This window comes from Sinohyriopsis cumingii, chromosome 6, assembly GCF_028554795.1.
Source record: "Sinohyriopsis cumingii isolate HCF-2022 chromosome 6, ASM2855479v2, whole genome shotgun sequence".
NCBI classification, from domain to species: domain Eukaryota; kingdom Metazoa; phylum Mollusca; class Bivalvia; order Unionida; family Unionidae; genus Sinohyriopsis; species Sinohyriopsis cumingii.
Window position 1 is genome coordinate 114,113,149 of NC_142966.1, and position 11,301 is coordinate 114,124,449.

Genomic DNA, 11,301 nt, shown 5'->3' on the forward strand with positions numbered 1-11,301 from the left:
CTGAATAGTTTGTTTGTAATGGTTTGAACAATTAATTCGCAAAGGCTTAAAAGTTTATTAAATTTACCGAACACAATCAGCTTCTATAATTTATTATTTGTTAAATTATCCATACGTTATAAAACAATTCAAACTCGTTAAAAGTATTCGGATAGCTAGCGTGTAAGTATCTAGTTTACAAAATGCAGATTGTTTTCACAACACACCTCAATCACTACGTGTATAGCGCAACATTTATTACAAAGGACACTAAAAGGAATGTGCCATTCATGGACGGAACCCAAATATATGAAAGCTGAGAATTATTACAAAGTTAAAACTGAGAAGAATCTTGTAAATGATGCCCCATTTTAGCAGGTGTCATTTTATGCAGGTGTCCACCAGAACAAGTTTCACTATGATATATCTCACTCTTCAGACAATTCTAATCGACCGTTGCTTACTCTGTCTGTCTCTCTGTCTCTCTCTCTGTCTCTCTCTCTCTCTCCTGCGTCAGAGCGCATCGATTATCGGATGGATTCGTCTATTTTATTGTCAAGGAAGGCAACCGTTTTTACGTTCAGTCCGAAAAGATAGTAATTATTTGGGACTCTACATTGAGTCTAATCATTTTCCTTACCAACGAAAGTCGATTTGACGTAATCTTATTCAGCTAATTTGCCAAACACGGTGGTGAATGGACATTGAATTAATAGGAATAGATGTACATTATATTTATTGAATAATAATTCATGATTGTAACATATCGACTGCACTAAACCTAAAATAGATAATTATCTCTCGAAACACTGTTGCAGAAAACTTAAGTCAGTGCATGTTGATCACATCATAGACATCCATTTTATCTTAATGTTGTATGAGTTCAACAAAAATAAAATACAAAAATATAAACACAAGCATGTAAGTCAACAAAAGGTATCAAAAAGAAGATCTCTTCCGGTGTCCAGACTAATAGCATGTATCAAAGATTCAACTATCAGACCCCTTCAAATAGATTTTTTCCGTTCAGTTTCTAACAGTGTTTCCAAGAATCATGAACTCCATTACAATAGTGTTTGGAGTGCTAATAAAAACAACTACGAAAGATTTATTCCCTCTCCTCCCCTCGTCTCCCCCCCCCCCCCCGAGAATTGTAAAAAATAATACAAAAGCGTCCCTGAAATACGATGAATCGCGCTGGTATTCATTGAGTAATAGTACATCCAGATAACTCGTTCACTGCAGTATCCCTGAAGATTCGACTCTCCTGGGCAAGGCACAAGCGTACACCTTGAACCATCTCATCCAGTTTCATTAAATGTTTGCTATGTCCCCTATCTCTATCTTTTATAAAATGAAGTTATATACATATTGTTCTCGTGGCACAAGCGTACACTAAGGATCGGTTATTTGATTTAATCTACATGCAATTTAGGATGCATGTTATTAGTCTGGGTTACGGAATATATGATATTTATGTCATAAATCGTTAAGCGGAGAAGAAAACTTGTAAAATCTGGTGTCCCTAGTATTTAATCAATCCGTTGCTTTGGACAAATTGTCATTAAAAAGTGTGAACTATTTCAATAGACTCACATACATACATACATACATACATACATATACATACATATATTTATATCTGGGAGCATTGATACATTTAAATATGTTAATATGATATACTAACAAGTAGCAAAACCATGAACCAATCAAGCAAACAAGCAGAACATCAAAATTATCATTAACTGGCATTTAAGCGGAAGGGAGACGTGAAGATCAGTGTTAGCAGTTATCCATGTTCTTTGTGTGTGTGTGTGTGTGTGTGTGTGTGTGTGTGTGAGAGAGACAGACAGACAGACAGACGGAGACAAACTACACTTAGGAAATCCAAAAATTGATGGTATGGTCTCAGAGAGATGGGTCATTATTAAAACTTTGCAAATCAGAACTGCATGAATGTTGTAAATTATAATTACATTAAATTTAATTTAAAAGTCGGTAGCTGTTATAATGGTTTAATTCTCCATTTCCGTTTCTTCGTTTCAGTAGATTATGTAGATTCAGACTTTCTGACACATCTCCTCCACATCTGAATATTTGTAAAAAAGTAGACAAACCCTATACAAATAAGTGCGCCAACTATAACAACAACTGCAGCTATAGCCCCCTTTTCTGTGTCTGCCTGAAATATAATAAAATTAAAAAATATTTACGCATTTTACGTTGACTGTGAAACATGTTCTCAGTGATCATATTAAGTATTCCCAAATATTTAAATATTGTTAGACAATAACCACGACAGTGGTAAACCCAGGAAAATATTCAAACACTTGATTTAGCACGGGATATTTGGAATCAAACCCGGGACTCATTGCGCGAAAAGCGAGTTGGCCAAAACTACTATTGAGTAAACCATTTTGCAACAAAAGTAAGTTAACTATTTTGCAACTTAGATTTTAAGAATTGAAGAATTAAAAGAAATGATGCCGTAATATTTCAAAACACTTTTTACATACCAAATAAAACGGAGTATTTTAACTTTAAGAAAGTCAGACAGAATGCTCTCTATAAATGAACGCTTGATATTTGCAAAGGATTTTTTTATAAAGTACTTAAAGGGGCACTGATCAAAGCTATAATGTAATTTGGCTCAGCCATAGGAGTTATTTTTTCACCTGCGAGATTCACCTGTTCATCTAGAAACCAATCAAGATCACCTGAAAGATTCACAAAGGATTCATTCAACTCAGCCTACATCTACTAAGATCATCTTCAAACTTCACCGTGACTAAATATACGTGTAATTTGTCAAATCCAATTGTCTCCAGTAATATTCAGAGTCCAACATGTATTCAAATACATTACCTGTGAGATTCGTGGAGTGTATGTATAATAACCCAGGTAACTCAGATCACCTATACGGTTACCGATTCTGTGTCCAATCAAATCCAACCACACAGCGATTCCCAAAGTCATTTCCTTCATACTAATCAGTCTATCAAAACACGTATCCAGTTAAATTATATGTAAGAATTATTTATTACACACTGATCCTTTGTTTCAAGCAAGGATTTCTATTTTTGAAACTTGCCTAATATTATTTATCGAGATGGGTTTTTAAAACCCGTCGTCATACCCAATTAGTCCAAAACAACACTGCAGTCACCGCTAATGACCTTGAAGACAGAAAATCTTTCAGCGAAGGGGACTTGAAAATGGAAAAAGAAATAGAGCCGAAAGGATGGAAAGATCAGTTATATCACAGACTTTATGTACAGAAAAGAAATATTTCACTCATTTGAAAAGAAACATTCAAAAGAGACCAATTGAATGCAAACAATCTCAATCATGGATAAATTCTTCTCTAAAATATGGAAATATCTTAATTAATTACAAAAAATGTGTCAAACACGCACATTCCACCATTTCATTATGTAAGTAAAGTCTTGCAATGTCATTGTGATAGATTTATAATGAGAAATGTTCAACATGCAATCCTTTGAAATTAAGTGTGCCTAGCACATATGAGTGCGAGTAATACCAAGCCCACCCACCCACCCCCCACCAACACACAAAATGATCTCGAAAAACTGACATTCGTTTCACCAGAAAGGTTACACACAAATGCATATTTAACGATGGGTAATCTCTCTCTCTCTCTCTCTCTCTCTCTCTTTGTCTCTGTCTGTGTCTGTCTGTCTGTCTGTCTGTCTCTTTATATATATATATATATATATATATATATATATATATATATATATATATATATATATATATATATATATATATATATTACTTTCTTGTTGGTAAATTTTGATTTACTATCAGCACTAAAATTCTAACCTCATGAACAACAGATAAAGAACACTTCAATATATAATGACATATTTTGGGGGCCGAAATGTTCTTATTTTTAATTTCACCTAAAGAATATTTACATATACTTATCACCAAACAGTGTAGTTAACTAGACATCTCCCCCGATAATCGTGATGCTGTTATTATCATTATTATTATTATTATTATTATTATTATTATTATTGTTGTTGTTCTTGATGATGATGATGATGTTGTTGTTTTTACCTGGTGTGTAAGAAATATACCCATCTCGTTGAACAAAGTGTCTGGAAGAACCATTCACCGCCCGCCTTGGACCGAGCTAGGTCACTTTTCCAAACACCACTGCAACTCGTGTGTTATAACCATCTAAAGGTGTGTGATAACCATCTAAAGGTGTGTTATAATTATCTCAAGGTGTATTATAACCATATAAAGGTGTATTATACCCATCTAAAGGTGTATTATACCCATCTAAAGCTGTGTTATAACCAACTAAAGGTATATTATAATCATCTAAAGGTGTATTATAACCATCTAAAGGTGTATTATAACCATCTAAAGGTGTGTTATGACCATCTAAAGGTGTATTATACCCATCTAAAGGTGTATTATAACCATCTAAAGGTGTATTATAACCATATAAAGGTGTATTATAACCATCTAAAGGTGTATTATAAGCATCTAAAGCTGTGTTATAACCATCTAAAGGTATATTATAATCATCTAAAGGTGTGTTATGACCATCTAAAGGTATATTATAATCATCTAAAGGTGTATTATAAGCATCTAAAGGTGTATTATAATCATCTAAAGGTGTATTATAACCATCTGAAGGTGTATTATAACCATCTAAAGGTGTATTATAACTATCTAAAGGTGTATTATAACCATCTAAAGTATATTCAAACCATCTAAAGGTGTGTTATAACTATCGAAAGGTATATTATAATCATCTAAAGGTGTATTATAAGCATCTAAAGGTGTATTATACCCATCTAAAGCTGTGTTATAACCATCTAAAGGTGTATTATAACCATCTAACTTTGGGGTAGAGAGAGGGGGGTGAAGAATACAAAAACATCAAGCCAGTTGATATCTCTTTGAAGCAAGATTGTGAACTCAGTTTAAAATATTTCGAGTATACAGAGAGGCAGACGAAAATAACGACAGGGGAGGAAGCAAGAAACGCAAGGAATGAAAAACCAAGAACATATGTTATCAGAACAAACGTCTGGGATTTTTTAAACCTGGCCATACATGCTGTCTTGCCCATGTCTTGCCCATGTAACCCATGTGTATGCATTTAAACCATATTTAAAATTGGATTTTTACGGGCACCCAGTCTGACTAAATCAGATCTCCACTGTCAACCGCTTAGATTAGTTCAATAGATCACTTGTGAAGCCTTCTTAGTACAGTATTGATACAAACAGGCCTGCAGGTCACGAAACTTTGCATTTGAATCTTAACATGAGGCACTGTGCTGGTCCAATCGCAATGGACTTTACTTCTGCAGCGTGTTTTACCATTGGCTAAATAAAAATCTCCAACTCTAGCTAGAAAGTTGTATCTTCTCTGTGCCAAATCTCTAGAAATGTTTTTATTAAATTTAAAAATCCACTTATATGAGTATCCTTTACGATCCTCCCCTACCCTTAAAAGGAATAACGGAGTAGGAACAAAGTACACACGTCGTTTTGCGAGGAATAAACAAAGGTAAGCGATGACTTTTGAAAACTGCCTATTTTGCATGAAATTATGAACAGAATATATAAACTTAAGCTTAATAATCAAAATATAAAGTACCAAACGACTGATCCAAATTTACAGACCACCTATGTATTTTTTTGCTCGGGGTCAAAGAGCGTAGTAATTTCGTAATTTATTTCAAGCATTGTAATGTAAATGTACTCGAAATCCATATGATAAAGCCCACCTGATTAGTACAGTAAGCGAAATGAAACACCCGTGCACTACATTATTATGTCATACGAGTGTGGGCGGAGCATGTGTGTGATTTTGATACAGCATTTTTTTCTCGGTTCGCTGAGAAGGTTGCCAATCACAGACCGGTACAGAATTAATTTGTTTCGTGTGTATCTTTGGTACACACAAATAGGGTATCCATGGTCACATGCTATATTTATCAGTCCATGCAATGTCAGTTCGAAAGTTTTATACAGACTAGATCTTAGCAGAATTAAACTCGAATGATTTAGATTGGGTTATTTTTTACAATAGCTTGAATCGCTAGGCACTGAATATATAAGATTTAGTTCAAGAAACGTGCAAGGGAGGGAACTTGCGATTGTACTTAAATCTTCATCCTGAGCATGTAGATGTGTCTGAAAAATGTACCTATGATAACTAGACCATATAAGTGTGTGTGTGTGTGTGTGTGTGTGTGTGTGTGTGTGTGTGTGTGTGAGGGTGATTTGGATTTTTAACGTGGCTTTAACAAGTTTCAGTCAAATGGCTACGATGTCTGCAGTGTAGCAGTTTATAGCGATGTTTAGCACTGGGGCATCATGCTGCAGACATGTGGCATCCTTAAAGTATTTGGTATGACTCAGCCGGGGTTCGAACCCGTGATCTCTGGAATCCAATGCGCACTCTCTAACCACTTAGGCAACCTGAGCGGTCTATATAAGTTATGTTACTTTCTATTCCTCAGCGGTCTCGCCAAAAAAAGACATCCCATACCAGTTTAACAATTATAATAATATTTATGCCTGAAACAAACTGTCTGATCGTCTTCTCCTGCACCTGCCATTTAATTTTGAATGTTTATTTCTTTCCTGACAAAACCATGACTTAAATATAGCGGAAACACCATGCTTTTGGAAAATTATTTTATCACCCTAGTACAACCCATAATCGGGAACTCGGATGTGATAGTGAACCGGACAAGGATAAACATGACGGTGACAAAACAAGGTTGGAGTGCTCATTTTTATGTTTTATTTCTATTTCTTTGGGGGTTGGGTGGATTCAATACTGACAATGCTAAGCAATTCCAAATGAAGAGACTGCAGATTATACACGTAGTTTTTCTGGCGAAACTTCTGAATCAAAATAAAAATAAAGATGGAAATTATTCGTCACGTTTATGACCTAAAAATATCGAGTTCTTCGTTATAAATCGTATTGTGACAGTCCTATTACTAACAGTGTCAGCGCAAAATTTGACACTGTAACATAAAATAATATAATCTATCTCAGGCAAATGTTCCGAATTGCAGGAAATGAATTAAAAATATAATATTCAATGATCTATATAATTTCCGTTTTTGTTATCGAGAACAGCTGAGAAAATTATTCGTAAGTGCTGCACTCGTTGTTCCCGGCGTTCCCGATCAAAAAAATTGTGATTATGTGAAAATTTATTTAAAAGAAATAAACTCTTGTACACAACGATTCGTCACCAGCAAATCTAGCGCATATGCGAGGGAACGATTGCACATGTACTCCTAAAGTATAGCCTCCGATCGTGTGTAGATGACTGGAGTTATCTACCCTTTCCTATGAAATACTGTAAGGTGAGGAAAGAAATATCGTTAGGTAGCAGCTTTAAATAGGAAGCCGATTAAAAATACTAAAAACAGATACAACACTTATTTATAGTAACTTTTATTTGATAAGTTGTCCACTCTTACATCAATGCTGCATTCTTTTGGATATGCAATAAGCTTTCGGTTAACTGGTAAATATTTAACCGCTTCTTGCAGTAAAACAAATGATGTGCCATAATAAATTCACAAATGAAATTCTCTACATTCATAACGGCAACATCTGAATAGACGAATTTCCTTTTAATGCTCAAAGAACGATGAAAATTTCTTCGGCGAACTTTGCAAGGCAGCTAAATCGTTGAGTTTCTTCGTGGAAACGTGTTTTACAATCGTCATTCCCCTGTGTGCGACGCTGAAATGCTAACAGCTCGTATTACAAAATGTAAAGGGGGGCCCCGAGTAGCCGACTGGTCTAAAGCACTCACCGTTACGGATCATTGCCATCTCACCTCTGTCTGCCTGGGTTCGAGTCTCGGGTTCGGCCAATGTGGGTATGTGAGAAAGCTTGCCAGTAGCGTCTAGTGGGACGGTGGTTCTTTCCGGGGGTTTTCCTGGTTCTTCCTCTACCATTTATACTGGCCGCCATGTATAGCCTATCCTGTGCGAAAAAATAGCATTAGACCCTACAGCAACAACAACAAAAACAACAAAATGCAAAGTTTTCACCTTTTGCTGATCTCGGGATAACGGGGAAATGTTGCGTGTATTCTGGTTTGAACTTCTCTGCCCATTGTTTTCGTGTAATCATTCTTTATGGCTCATCATCGGAGTAAGTTTCAACAGCACGTTTTAATTTCTTGGTCGCCATATTTGGTTACACTAATTTAGGATCCGAATGAAAACTACTAATTCCGGAACGGAATTTACGATTTTCACTGATATTCGTAAGGGAAAGAAGGTAAATCATAATGGTGGAATTTACCCTGAAAATCGTAATGATTACGCCAATATTGTAAAGGTGGGCAACTCTTCAGCACTAATAACAATTCCCCAAATAATGTTTCACAGCGATGTACGTTTGACTTAAGTACTTATGCAGAGAAATGGCTTTATCAGTAAATGAGTACGAACTCAACTTCAATATTCTTGAGCGCTCTGTGATATCAGTACCCTAATGACGAGGTATCACATGATCCGAATATGGTAACGCTCTTTACAGCCGTAACGGAAAGCTCTGCTGCCACAAGCCTATGTTTTTTATCGTTGTCTACGGTATTATCTGTTGCGGTCATATAATGTACTAAGATGGTATTCTCTTCACCTGTGGGAGCTGTTCTCCTGTGGCTTTGTCTTCGTTTGAGCACTTTGGAACACCTGACATATCTATAGTTTCGAGTGGGCGAGCAATACTCATCCGGAATAATCCGTCATTGGTTACCTGTTTGATTTGGGAAATATGGAAAGGTAAACACGTCGGCCTCCAATAAGAAAGCACCGTTCGTGTGTTATTATATTTCTGCTATTTACTTTTTGTGTCACAATTTCAGTGATGCATATCGATGACACAGATTATAATACGGGTTGGATTCAGTGAATATTACTGGAGACAGATCTTTTGGCAACAATTTTAAGACAGGATGAAATGAATGATCAATGAAATATTGATCTTTACGTTTTTAGGGATTCTTTTTGCACAATTAGTATTGCGCTAAATTTTGAGAAGGTTGTGGATAGAATCAAGATAACATAAAGAAGTTTTCAAAACTAAAACCAAGAAAACCTTTCGAAACTTTCTCGAAAAGAAAATCATCGAAATCTAATGCAACTCAGCAAACAAAAAGGTTGTGAGTCATTTAGGCCATTCTGGATGGATTCGAATTTTGTGAACTTACTCTATTAATTTATACCGACCGGTTAACGTAGCAGTATATTGTATAAATTCAATGAGAACTGATGAAAAAGTTTTTTCAGCGTATCTGATTACCTGTGAATCGACCGCGTCATTCTATAAGTAACAAAATATAGACCTAGCGGTTGAAATGTTCATTATCTTGGCTGATTAAAGAACACACTCTTCCTGGGGTAACGTAAAACTAACACATATCCTAGTGGCCCCGAGTGGCCGAGTGGTCTAAAGGGCTCAACGTTACGGATCACTGCCATCTCACCTCTGTCTCCGTCGGTTCGAGTCTCGGATTCGGCTAATGTGGTTATGTGAGAAAGCTTGCCAGTAGCTTCTCGTGGGTCAGTGGTTCTTTCCGGGGGTTTTCCGGGTTCTTCCTCCACCATTAATACTGGCCGCCATGTACAGCCTATTTTGTGCTGAAAAATGGCCTTAAACACTACAACAACAACAGCTACAACAACAATACATTTCCTAGATCTGCACCTACATCTGTCCATTCCGAAAGAATATATATATATATATATATATATATATATATATATATATATATATATATATATATATATATATATATATATATATATATATATATATATATAATTCTCATATTATAAATTAAAGTCAAATATGTGTTCATCACAACATATCCACAACGATAAGTCTTAATGTTTTATGATTTCAGGGGAAATATTTATTAAAAAGTGTTATTTCCCACTCGAGAATATTAACGAGCATAAAAAATCCCATCATAAGAACCTCTGCACCTGCAGTTATTTCCGGTCAATGTGACATTTTCTTTCCAAAATTCAAGAAAATCAATGCATATATGATATCTGCGTGTTTTGAGCACATATAAAGAAATATTTCACGAGTAGAATTGTAACATTTTATTGCCACGTGTAGCGAAGCTACGAATGACACTGCGAAATCTTTCCACTTCACCAATGAAACATTTCCTTATATGTAAATATTTATATATAAAATACGTGGATTTTCTTATTATATATATATACATTGGAAGAACACATGAGGAAAAAGTTGTACATAGATGTAATAAAAAATAAATAAAATAAAAACTTAACTAATTATTTACCTTTGGTTTTGTTACTACTTACATTGGTTTTAGCAAGACTTGCGTTTGAACCAGTTGTGTTCCCAGCAGTTTGATTGGTTGTCGAAATAGATGTCCCTCTAGTAGCTAAACTTGTGATGGTCATAGAAGTGTTGACTACGGTGGAGCTAGATGTCTGAGTACTTGTTACACTCGTAGTACTATTGGTCTATTCGGTATTTGTGTAATCAGTATTTTGACTTGTGTTTACCGTAGTTTTCCCTCCAGTGGCTGAAACTATGCTGGTCGTGGGAGTTTCCTTTACAGTGGATGTAGATGTCTGAGTATTTGTTACATTCGTAATTGAACTGGCTGTGACAAATGTCGCTGTACTTGTATCCCTAGTATCACCTATTCCATTCGTAGTTGAACTGGCTGTGACAGATGTCGCTCTACTTGGAACACTAGTATTACCTGTGGTAGATGATTCTCCCAGTGTTGTAATACTAGCTGTCGAACTTGGCTGAGTGGTATTAGTGGAGATTGAATTTGACCCCACACCTTTTCCTTGTAGTACAACTGCACAAACTAGTAGAACACAAAAAGGTATAATGGTATAATAAGGATGCATTGTCTCAAATATTCCTTGACTGACGACAATGACGTCAAATTAAAATTCGAATAACTTTTAAAGCTTTCAGGCGTGTTTACAATCATCCGTTCTCCTCACTTCCTGGTTAGAAAAGGCCTTTAAATTCCTGGTTACCGTCAAAGTAAAACCCTCACTACTAAAACATATTCAGAACTACGAATGAATTTATATACTTTGAAAATTGATAAAAGATTCTCGTGAAGTTTCTCTGTATGGCCTGTTTAAATGTTTACACATCCCTTATCGATACTCTGAGCGTACCATGGGCGGAAGATACATGCCACAGATTCATAAAATATCACTTATATACACTTGTAAATTCAACATGTACATATATAAAATACAAAATTTAACTCTTTAG

The 11,301-nt window shown here is 35.5% G+C and overlaps 1 long non-coding RNA gene across 1 annotated transcript; it reads right to left on the reverse strand.

The window, feature by feature from the left end:
• Window positions 1-698: 698 nt before the first annotated feature.
• On the reverse strand, window positions 699-11,060 carry LOC149797758 (uncharacterized). Its single transcript, XR_016421553.1, has 2 exons — window positions 10,353-11,060; window positions 699-2,161 (listed from the first exon to the last, which is right to left on the reverse strand). It is a non-coding gene; the product is annotated as an uncharacterized LOC149797758 (long non-coding RNA).
• Window positions 11,061-11,301: the final 241 nt, after the last annotated feature.